This window comes from Bubalus bubalis, chromosome 3, assembly GCF_019923935.1.
Source record: "Bubalus bubalis isolate 160015118507 breed Murrah chromosome 3, NDDB_SH_1, whole genome shotgun sequence".
NCBI classification, from domain to species: Eukaryota; Metazoa; Chordata; class Mammalia; order Artiodactyla; family Bovidae; genus Bubalus; species Bubalus bubalis.
In genome coordinates this window covers 74,419,634-74,429,946 of record NC_059159.1, presented here as the reverse complement: position 1 = coordinate 74,429,946, position 10,313 = coordinate 74,419,634, and the positions used below count along the sequence as shown (strand labels likewise).

General features: G+C 40.6%; 1 long non-coding RNA gene across 1 annotated transcript in view; it reads right to left on the bottom strand.

The window, feature by feature from the left end:
- Nucleotides 1-453: 453 nt before the first annotated feature.
- The window catches only part of LOC123332754, a 45,410-nt gene continuing 35,550 nt past the window's right edge, over nucleotides 454-10,313 (bottom strand). The window contains exons 2-3 of the long non-coding RNA XR_006549757.2: nucleotides 1,745-1,813; nucleotides 454-913 (exon numbers count right to left, since the gene is read on the bottom strand). This is a non-coding gene — a long non-coding RNA (uncharacterized LOC123332754). The remainder of the gene's footprint in view (nucleotides 914-1,744; nucleotides 1,814-10,313) is intronic.

The window sequence follows — 10,313 nt, the reverse complement described above, 5'->3', positions numbered from 1 at the left end:
CAGCTTAGTGACTGAACAACAAGTTCAGTTCTGTTCAGTTCAGTCGCTCAGTCATGTCCGACTCTTTGCAACCCCATGAATTGCAGCACGCCAGGCCTCCCTGTCCATCACCAACTCCCGGAGTTCACTCAAACTCACGGTCATCGAGTCCATGATGCCATCCAGCCATCTCATCCTCTGTCGTCCCCTTTTCCTCCTGCCCCCAATCCTCCCAGCATCAGAGTCTTTTCCAATGAGTCAACCCTTCTCATGAGGTAGCCAAAGTACTGGAGTTTCAGCTTTAGCATCATTCCTTCCAAAGAACACCCAGGACTGATCTCCTTTAGAATGGACTGGTTGGATCTCCTTACAGTACATGGGACTCTCAAGAGTCTTCTCCAACACCACAGTTCAAAAGCATCAATTCTTCGGCGCTCAGCTTTCTTCACAGTCCAACTCTCACATCCATACATGACTACTGGAAAAACCACAGATTCAACTAGACGAACCTTTGTTGGCAAAGTAATGTCTCTGCTTTTTAATATGCTATCTAGGTTGGTCAAAACTTTCCTTCCAAGGAGTAAGTGTTAGTTATTCAGAAATGTGTAGAAGGAGAATGGGACATGAAAAACAAGATCATGATTCTTGGGCTACTGTTCCTGATATCACCCTCAGTTTAGGCCATTCTATTTTAGTTTCCTAAAGCAGAATACACAAGTCATCAAAAAAAATAATAATAATTGAGTCATCTGACCTCTGCTCCTTTAGGACTTGTGTGGAAGCATGAAGTTTGGAAGAAGCAACCAAAGATAACTCACTCATGTTTCCAGTGGATTTTTGCACGTGTAAAGACATCCTTCACAGTGATCCATTTCCTAATTCCTCTGAACCTCATGAAATCTGATCATGAACATCAATGAGCCTCCTGAGGGTTCTGCAGAGATCACACCACTTTACATGAAGTGAGTCAGGCAATAGGTGAACTCAGTGTTCCTCATAAAGTGAGACTGAATGGCTGAGTTCCACTGAATGGATGCCTCCTTACCAGAATGGCAGCTTTAGTGGAGTCATTTAGTCACTCCAGACATCATTACCCTTTACTGTAAGATGGGGGCAAAAATATGTCTTGTCTATTTCACAGGATATTCTAAGGATAAAGCGATATTAGGCACATGAAATTACTCTCTGACATTTCCAGGGGAGGAAAGGATATGAAGTTACCTCCTCAGTCTCCCTTAGCAACTACTCTGTCTCTTTTCCAGGTCTGTTTCATCCCTCTCCCACTCCGCCTTCCCACAGAATGTATGTGAAGTTTTGGGGTTGAGGGTTAAAGGAAAGCTTGCACCTTTTCATCCCATCAGTGTTTATCACCAGAAATATATTTTACATACACAGTAGATTCCACTTTTGCCTGAAAATATGCATACTGACATGTCTCTAGATAAAGATGTTAGAAAACTTTCAATGTGATTTTAAAATGAAATTTAATTTTATTCCAGTTATTACCAAAACACTAAATCTTTTTGGACACTTGAAAAAATAATGCAGGATGGGCAAGCCTCACTTATTTCTTTCTTTATTTTTGCAAAGCAGGAGAGAACTTCAAACCAGAAAAACAAGAAGAACTTCAAATATGTATAAAATTGCACATCCCACTTTTGGTGAAATAGTCCAAATGCAAGAATCAAATTGCTCTTACTCTCACTTAAATAGCTCAGCAATATCTAAAACAAATGAGTCACAAGCTTGTTTTTGTATCACTTACCTCAGATTTCTTTTTTCAGGAAAATTTTTGAGAGGAGAAATAATGTCACTGATAGTTTCATCTCATGTCCTGGGAAAAAATAGAGCAGAAAATTACCCACCTCTGGTGCATTAGATGTAGGCATGCCTAAACTATTCAAATAACCCATAGCACCTATGTCTGCACAGACTTTTGAACGATTCTCTTTGATAGGAGTTACTTCCCTACAGTGGGCATTCAGCCCTAATCCTCACTGCCCTTCATTTCTTAGATTTTTTCCCTCTCTATAGTTCTGTTTATTTATCCTAGGATTGTCAAAGCCCTAGTTGATTTCTTGACTACCAAATGGGGAGGAATGTATCAAACCTGTTTTCAGTGGTTTTACCTAGCCAGGAAAATAAGCACCATTCAGTCACTCCATCACTCAAAAACACTTTCTCATATCTTCATACATTTGTGTGTACTAGAACAATGCTAAACACATGAGGATCAGAGATTAAAAGCCAGAGTTCTTACTTTTGAGGATGTCACCATTTGGTTGGTACAGACAGTTAAGGAGCTAATTACTATATAGATACATAGAAAACAATCACATACACACACACAAATAGAGGGAGATACACACAAATTACTATCAAAGCACACAAAAAGGAGCACTAACTCAGACTGAGGGTAAAATCAGTCAAACTTAATGGAGATCATATTTGAGCTGAGTCTCAATTAGGCGTAAATTTGGTCCCCAGTGGATATTTGACAATATCCAGAGATATCTTCACTGATCACAACTGGGAGCTTGCTCCTAACTCTACTGAGTAGAGGGAAGGCATGCTATTAAACACCTTATGAAGCACAAGACAACCCCCCACAACAAGCAATCATACGGCCTCAAATGCCAAAAGTACCAAGTTCGAGAAACCTTGTTGTAAAGGATGAAAATGCAATTTAGATTGCTTTATATCAAGAAAAAGGGCCATATATTTGAAAACTCCAATGATATACTCATTCACTGAACAAGTGAACATCAAGTGCCCACTAGGTTGGGTAATGTCATAGGTACAGGAGACAAAGTGTGACCAAAACAGGAAGGTCCAAAACAGGACCAAAACCGGAACATATATTTCACTGAAAAGAGATAAGCCATAAAACAAAGTGCAAATAGGTAAATAAATAATATATCAAACAGTAGACATTCTAAGATGCAAAATTAAGTAGAATAAGGGATGAAAGTCATGTTAGAGAACCAGGGGATAGTGCGTATACAGTGATCAGAAAACAGCTTCCTTCAGGGGGCGGTACACCACCTGGCATGCAGCGTCTTAGTTCCCTGACCAGGCATCGAACCCTCACCTCCTGCGGTGGAAGCACAGAGTCTTAACCACTGGGCGACCAGAGAAGTCCCAACAGGTTCCTGTTTTAGGCAGGATGGTCAGAGAAGTTCTCGCTTATATGTCCACATTTAAACAAGGATTTGAAAGAAATGAGGGGGGAAACCATGTGAATACTTGGAGAAAGAATATTCTAGTCCAGAATGTACAAAAGTTCTCTGAGAGAAAAGTCACAGGAATAGCAGTGATAATCACTCAGTCGTAGCCGACTGTGACCCCACGGACTGTAGCCCGCCAGGCTCCTCTGTCCATGGTATTCTCCAGGCAAGAATACTGGAGTGGGCTGCCATTCCCTTCTCCAGGGGATCTTCCCGACTGAGGAATCAAACCCATGTCTTGTGCATTGCGGGCAGATTCTTTACCGTCTGAGCTACCAGGGAAGAAGGAACTGCAATAAGGCCCATTTGACAGGAGTGCACATGGATGACAGGGAGACTGGGAAGAGATGATATTAGGGTGGAGAGGAGAGCTGGTCTGCCTTCCCTGCCCATGGTACCCAGGCAACTGCATTCACTGTGGGTGAGATGGGAAGGTTGTGAGCAGTGGCTAACAAGACAGGTAAGTTTGAGTCAGAGGATGATGCAACTGGAGATGCATGTAACAGACTGACTGTACCATTCTGTCAATTAGACTTAGAGCGCGAGACCAGGTAGGGAGCTACAACAGTAAGCATGGCAAAAGAGGATGAAGGCTTGGATAAGGATGTTACAGTAGAAGCTGTAAGAAGTGGTTAGAGGCTGAACATATTTTGCAAGCAGAGTTGATCAACTTTATGGGTAGAATAGACATAAGATACAGTGGGAAGAGAAAAGCCAATGATTATCTTGGAGACTTTTGCTTTCTGATCCAAGTATAAGTATTTGTTGGGGGTGCAGGTGAGGTGGAGACTGACATGTTTAAGAAACAGAATGGACAGTAAAGCTTTGGTCTATCATGTGAAGCAGAAGACAGAACAAAGTGAGATCAGAGAGGCCAGAGGAAACATCCCTAAGTACATTGTTCTAAGTGGAAAGGGAAACCATGGCAGGGTATATATATGTGTGTGTGTGTGTGTGTGTGTATATATATATATATATATATATATATATATATATATTCTTTTTCATTATGGTTTATTACATTATATTAAACATATATAATTTCCTGTGCTATACAGTAGGGTCTTGTGGTTTATCCATCCTGTATATAATAGTTAGCATCTGCTAACCCCAAAGTCCCAATCCATCCCTCCCCCACCCCTCCTTGGCAACCACAAGTCTGTTTTCTGTGTCTGTGAGTGTTTCTGCTTCATAGATAAGTTAATTTAAGTCATGTTTCAGATTCCACTTACAGTGATATCATAGAGTATTTCTCTTTCTCTTTCTTACTTCCCTTAGTATGATAATCTCTAGGCCCATTCATGTTACTGCAAATGGCATTATTTCAATCTTTTTATGACTGAGTAATATTGCATTGTATACATATTCCGTATCTTCTTTATCCATTCATCTGTCAGTAAACATTTAGATTATTTCCACATCTTTGCTCTTGTGAATAGTGCTGCTATAAATACAGGGATACATGTATCTTTTGAAATTACAGTTTTGTCCAAGTATATGCCCAGGAGAGGGATTTATCAATCATATGGCAAATCTATTTTTAGTTTTCTGAGGAAATTCCATGCTGCTTCCCATAGTAACTGCACCAATTTACACTCCTTCCAAAAACATAGGAAGGTTTCCTTTTGTTCACATCCTTTCTAGCATTTGTTATTTGTAGATTTTTAACGATGAGAAAGGCCACATTCTAAAACATAACTATAACGAATACTTCAGTTCAATTCAGTCACTCAGTCGTGTCTGACTCTTTGCGACCCCATGGACCACAGCACGCCAGGCCTCCCTGTCCATCACTAACTCGCAGAGTTCACTCAAACTCATGTCCATTGAGTCAGTGATGCCATCCAACCAACTCATTCTCTGTCGTCCCCTTCTTCTCCCTCCCTCAATCTTTCCCAGCCTCAGGGTCTTTTCAGATGAGTCAGTTCTTCGCATCAGGTGGCCAAAGTATTGGAGTTTCAGCTTCAGTATCAGTCCTTTCAATGAACACTCAGGACTGATCTCCTTTAGGATGGACTGGTTGGATCTCCTTGCAATCCAAGGGACTCTCAAGAGCCTTCTCCAACACCACAGTTCAAAAGCATCAATTCTTCGGCACCCAGCTTTCTTTATAGTCCAACTCTCACATCCATACATCACTACTGGAAAAACCAAAGCTTTGATGAGACGGACCTTTGTTGGCAAAGTAATGTCTCTACTATTCAATATTTGGTCTAGGCTGGTCATAACTTTCCTGCCAAGGAGTAAGTGTCTTTTAATTTCATGGCTGCAGTCACCATCTGCAGTGATTTTGGAGCCCCAAAACATAAAGTCTGACACTGTTTCCACTGTTTCCCCATCTATTTCCCATGAAGTGATGGGACCGGATGCCATGATCTTCATTTTCTGAATGTTGAGCTTTAAGCCAACTTTTTAACTCTGCTCTTTCACTTTCATCAAGAGGCTTTTTAGTTCTTCTTCACTTTCTGTCATAAGGGTGGTGTTATCTGCATATCTGAGGTTATTGATATTTCTCCTGGCAATCTTGATTCCAGCTTGAGCTTCATCCAGCCCAGCATTTCTCATGATGTACTCTGCATATAAATTAAATAATTAGGGTAACAATATACAGCTTTGAGGTACTCCTTTTCCTATTTGGAACCAGTCTGTTGTTTCATGTCCAGTTCTAACTGTTGCTTCCTGACCTGCATACAGGTTTCTCAAGAGGCAGGTCAGGTTGTCTGGTATTCCCATCACTTTCAGAATTTTCCACAGTTTGTTGTGATCCATACAGTCAAAGGCTTTACATAGTCAATAAAGCAGAAATAGATGTTTTTTTGGAACTCATTAATTGGATTTAAGATTTACTGAGCATGGCCCCGCCCATCAGAACAAGACCCAGTTTCCCCCTCAGTCAGTCTCTTCCATCAGGAAGCTTCCATAAGCCTCTTATCTTCTCCATCAGAGGGCAGACAGACTGAAAATCACCATCACAGAAAACTAACCCATCTAATCACATGGACCAGAGCCTTGTCTAACAAATACCTCAGTTATCTTTATTTCCTGCTATACTAGAAACTGGGTCAATTGGCTTAATGGATGTTAGAAAGGTTTCCATTGATAATATTAGTAGCTCATAAACAGTAAAGTAGATACTATAAATGGTTTCTCATGGGTGTATGGAAGTAAATAAAAATCACCCAGATGAGAGCAAGTAACAGGTATTTATTCATAGCTTGATATAAGAAGGGATCCAGTCACCATCACTCACATGTGGCAGAGAATCAAAGGCAGACAGAGGAGTGAGAAACCTTCATAGGGGAGAAAGGGGAATGCTTTGATTAGAGGCTGTTGGCATGGGGAACATGCAGGTAGACCAACCAAAAGCATGCTCAGTTCAGTTCACTCCAGTCGCTCAGCCTTGTCCGACTCTTTGCAATCCCATGGACTGCAGCAAACCAGGCTTCTCTGTCCATCACCAACTCCTGGAGCTTACTCAAACTCATGTCCATTGAGTCGGTGATGCCAACCAACCATCTCATCCTCTGTCATCCCCTTCTCCTCCCACCTTCAATCTTTCCCAGCATCAGGGTCTTTTCCAAGGAGTCAGTTCTTCACATCAGGTGGCCAAAATATTGGAGTTTCAGCATCAGTCCTTCCAGAAGCATGTATCTTATATAATTGGCTTATTTCAACAATAATTACATTTTATAATGTCTACTTAAAAATAGTTTCCAAAATCCTTTTGGTGACTCACCATCTTAGACTTATGCTAAATTAACTAATAGCTATTCACTAAATGTCTAGATCATTTCTAAGTAAGACTAAATACTGAAACATTAATTGCTAGGCATAATTAAATTTCATGTGCTTTAGCTTCTTATTTTATATGGTACATAAAGGTAGATATTTGAGAAGCTATAAGGAAGCAAATCCTGGAAAAACTATGGGATGGTATACTCATAACTTTTGCCAGTCTGTTAGAAAATGCTGGCATATGATATATAATTCACAATTATCTATTTTTTAGTTCTCTAGAGAAGTTCAGTTCAGTTGCTCAGTCGTGTCCGACTCTTTGCGACCCCATGAATCGCAGCACCCCAGGCCTCCCTGTCATCACCAACTCCTGGAGTTCACCCAGACTCATGTCCATCGAGTCAGTGATGCCATCCAGCCATCTCATCCTCTGTCGTCCCCTTCTCCTCTGTCCTCAATCCCTCCCAGCATCAGAGTCCTTTCCAATGAGTCAACTCTTTGCATGAGGTGGCCAAAGTACTGGAGTTTCAGCTTTAGCATCATTCCTTCCAAAGAAATCCCAGGGCTGATCTCCTTCAAAATGGACTGGTTGGATCTCCTTGCAGTCCAAGGGACTCTCAAGAGTCTTCTCCAACACCACAGTTCAAAAGCATCAATTCTTCGGTGCTCAGCCTTCTTCACAGTCCAAGTCTCACATCCATACATGACTACTGGAAAAACCATAGCCTTGACTAGACGGACCTTTGTTGGCAAAGTAATGTCTCTGCTTTTGAATATGCTATCTAGGTTGGTCATAACTTTCCTTCCAAGGAGTAAGCGTCTTTTAATTTCATGGCTACAGTCACCATCGTTAGTACTTAAAATTTATAATCAACGTGTATAAACTATTAGAAACAATAGGGCAAATGGAAACAGCATTGTGTGAAAAGTATGCAAAGTGTGTAGGATGGAACAGTCGTTCCAAAACAAGAAAGAGGAAAATGTAGGAACAGCCAGAATGCACATGAAATGTAGAAGTTTTGCAGAAAAAAAAAACTTAATTTCTAGTGGTCAAATTTGGCTAAAAATTTACAAGTTTCTACAAATGAACTTGCCTTTCATACTGTTTACCTTAAAAATAGCTGAGAAAAGAAGAGAAGTGAAAGGCAAAGGAGAAAAGGCAAGATATACCCATCTGAATGCAGAGTCCCAAAGACTAGCAAGGAGAGATAAGAAAGCCTTCCTCAATGATCAATACAAAGAAATAGAGGGGAAAAAATAGAATGGAAAAGACTAAAGATCTCTTCAAGAAAATTAAAGATACCAAGGGACCATTTCATGCAAAGATGGGCTCAATAAAGGACAGAAATGGTATGGACGTAACAGAAGCAAGAGATAGTAAGAACAGGTTTCAAGAAAACACAGAAGAATTATACAAAAAAGATCTCAATGACCCAGATAACCATGATGGTGTCATCACTCACCTAGAGCCAGACATCCTGGAATGCAAGGTCAAGTGGGCCTTAGGAAGCATCACTATGAACAAAGCTAGTGGAGGTGATGGAATCCCAGGTGAGCTAGTTCAAATCCTGAAAGATGATGCTGTGAAAGTGTTGCACTCAATACACCAGCAAATTTGGAAAACTCAGCAGTGGCCACAGGACTGGAAATGGTCAGTTTTCATTCCAGTCCCAAAGAAAGGCAATGCCAAAGAATGTTCAAACTACCGTACAACTGCACTCATCTCACACACTAGCAAGGTAATGCTCAAAATTCTCCGAGCTAAACTTCAACAGTATGTGAACCAAGAAATTCCAGATGTTCAAGCTGGATATAGAAAAGGTAGAGGAACCAGAGATCAAATTGCCAACATCTGTGGATCACAGAGAAAGCAAAAGAATTTCAGAAAAACATCTACTTCTTCTTCATTCACTATGCTAAAGCCTTTGACTGTGTGAATCACAACAAACTGTGGAAAATTCTTTAAGAGATGGGGATACCAGACCACCTCACCTGCCTCCCGAGAAATCTGTAGGTCAAGAAGCAACAGTTAGAACTGGACATGGAACAATGGACGGGTTCAAAATTGTGAAAGGAGTACATCAAGGATGTATATTGTCACGCTACTTATTTAACTTCTATGCAGAGTACATCACATGAAATGCTGGGCTGAATGAAGCACAAGCTGGAATCAAGATTGCCACCAGAAATATCAATAACCTCAGATACACAGATGACACCACCTTTATGGCAGAAAGCGAAGAGGAACTAAAGAGCCTCTTGATGAAAGTAAAAAAGCTGACTTACAACTCAACATTCAGAAAACTAAGATCATGTCACCCAGTCCCATCACTTGATGGCGAATAGATGGGGAAACAATGGAAACAGTAGCAGATTTTAATTTTCTTGGGCTCAAAAATCACTGCAAATGGAAATTAAATTTCATGACTGCAGCCATGAAATTAAAAGACATTTCCTCCTTGGAAGAAAAGGTATGACAAACCTAGACAGCATATTACAAAGCAGAGTATCTTTGTATCAACAAAGGTCTGTCTAGTCAAAGCTATGGTTTTTCCAGTAGTCATGTATGGATGTAAAAGCTGGACCATAAAGAAAGCTGAGCACCAAAGAATTGATGCTTTTGAACTGTGGTGTTGGAGAAGACTCTTGAGAGTCCCTTGGACTGCAAGGAGATCAAACCAGTCCATCCTAAAGGAAATCAGTCCTGAATATCATTGGAAGGACTCATGCTGAAGCTGAAGCTGAAGCTCCAATACTTTGGTGACTTGATGTGAAGAACTGACTCATTGGAAAAGACTCTGATGCTGGGAAAGATTGAAGGCCGGAGGAGAAGGGGACAACAGAGGATGAGACGGTTGGATGGCATCACTGACTCAGTGGACATGCATTTGAGCAAGCTCCATGAGATGGTGAAGGACAGAGAAGCCTGGCATACTGCAGTCCATGGGGTAGCAAAGAGTTTAATATGACTGAGTGACTAAACAACAACTATATATGAACTAATTAACAGTAAACTGTTGAAAAACTAGTTTGGTTTCCTCTCTGATAAAATGACAAAAGTTTCTTAGGTTATTGGTTTGCTCTTTGTGGTTCAGTCACGAAGTCACGTCTGACTCTTTGCAGTCCCATGACCTGTCGCACACCAGGCTTCCCTGTCTTTCACTCTGTCTCACAGTTTGCTCTTAAGAGGCTATAAAAGGTTTTCTTTACCTTCTGACTCATCCACCTAGGAAGTAAAGACTCTGTCTAGAATAATCTCTCTGCTTTATGTTGACTATATCATGTCCTTGATTATTTAAAAGAACCAAGTTTTATCACTTTTTATAAAACTAAGAATTTTATTTTACAATTATGTTACCTCCTATATTTACT